The sequence below is a fragment of the Penaeus monodon genome, chromosome 27, assembly GCF_015228065.2.
Source record: "Penaeus monodon isolate SGIC_2016 chromosome 27, NSTDA_Pmon_1, whole genome shotgun sequence".
Classification (NCBI taxonomy): domain Eukaryota; kingdom Metazoa; phylum Arthropoda; class Malacostraca; order Decapoda; family Penaeidae; genus Penaeus; species Penaeus monodon.
Genome location: NC_051412.1, coordinates 36526965 through 36528460, shown reverse-complemented (window position 1 = coordinate 36528460; position 1496 = coordinate 36526965). Strand labels below are relative to the sequence as shown.

The 1496-nt window shown below is 40.3% G+C and overlaps 1 protein-coding gene across 3 annotated transcripts in view; it reads right to left on the bottom strand.

Annotated features, from left to right (window-relative positions):
* Window positions 1–6: 6 nt before the first annotated feature.
* Window positions 7–1496, bottom strand: part of LOC119590820 (ketosamine-3-kinase-like) — a 9042-nt gene continuing 7552 nt past the window's right edge. For all 3 annotated transcript variants that reach the window (XM_037939572.1, XM_037939571.1, XM_037939573.1), the window contains exon 9: window positions 7–1439. The gene's annotated coding sequence lies outside the window, so the exon portion shown is untranslated. The remainder of the gene's footprint in view (window positions 1440–1496) is intronic.

Genomic DNA, 1496 nt, shown 5'->3' with positions numbered 1-1496 from the left:
TTTTGAGTACCGACTCCACAGCCCTGCTGTACAGAGAGTTCAGGGAAGTTGGTTCAATGGCATAACATGAAAAGAAGAAACTAAGGACACTGTGCAATGACCATGAAGGAGACGTGACTCACCCTGAGAGATGTCAGATGACATAGCAAATTGACCAGTGATATGAATACAGACAGTTGGAGGGGCAAGTGAACACCAGTAAAAATGTACAAATTGAATTAAATTAAAGCCATGGGAGAAATGGAGCACATTCTTCACTTCAGTATTAACTTTGTACCTTTTCTATTTTAGCTTCAACCAGACTTCAATTGAATTAAGCTGGAGAGAAGCTCCAAGTGTGTGAACTCAAGGATGTCATGAAGCAATCCATAGAGGCTTCCTGAAGAGCATTCTTCAACTGAGGAAAAGAATAAGGGCACCAACAGAAGTGGGTATATACTCAAGACTGCACTACCCACAATGGAGCTATTACAACACATCCATATAATTGTCTCACGTGGCTGATGATCAGTACATAATGAAGTCACAAGAAGAGGAAACATGTAAATGTACAGCCACCTGTTCCAGTCCACCAGGAAGGCATATAAACATCCCTCTGGTGTATTCTTCTAGTCGGACAAAAATATCCTGATTCTGGCACTGGCTGAGGATGTGGACAGGTCAATTTGAAGTTTCCCTGATCTCACTGTCACGTTGTGGAAGTTACTGTTGTTTAAAGCTTAGTCAACTGACAAATGGGGCTGACCTGCACAGGCATCTACCCCCTGAATATTTGCCCCTTCAGAAGTAGAGATGTGAAAGGCACAAAGACATGTCATCCAGAAAATTCTCTTGGCAGTTGGTTGAGACTATGATCCAGGGGCATCAATTTGGGGGAGCAGTTATACCCCCTAAGACTCAGTTTGCCCCCCACAAGGTCTGGTCTTGGTCTGCTGGGGTGTGGCCCTATAAGGACCACACCCTAACAACTTTTAAAACTAATTAAATTTGGTTACAGACAAACACAAAGCAGAATATAGTGCTACAAAAAAAGTTGAATTTATCATCAACATTTACGTAGATTAATACTATATATTCATATACAGCAATGCTAGTTTTAGTTGTTAGCCAATATAGTTCAAGAGCAGATGTTTGTTTCTAAACATGTATGTATTGTGATCACATCACTATCACCAATACAGCATGTCAGTTTGTCACTAGGGCTCAATTTTTTTCCATAAAACTGTATTCAAACTAGTGGTGGTAATATAGCAGAAGTGTGAGACATACCTGGGTGATGGAAATCATCTGAAAACAAAGCATGGAAGGTATTGAGACTTACATCCTGAACTGGCTGCAACTCCTTGAATAAGTGGGCTAAAATTCTTCTTGCCTCACCTTTGCCATGTCTACAGAAGACCAGATGAGATAATGTGCTGATCCCAACCCTCTTTCAGGTCCTAGAAGAAATTGTTTATTTATCATTCAGCAACTAGTTAAATAATTTATTCAGTAAA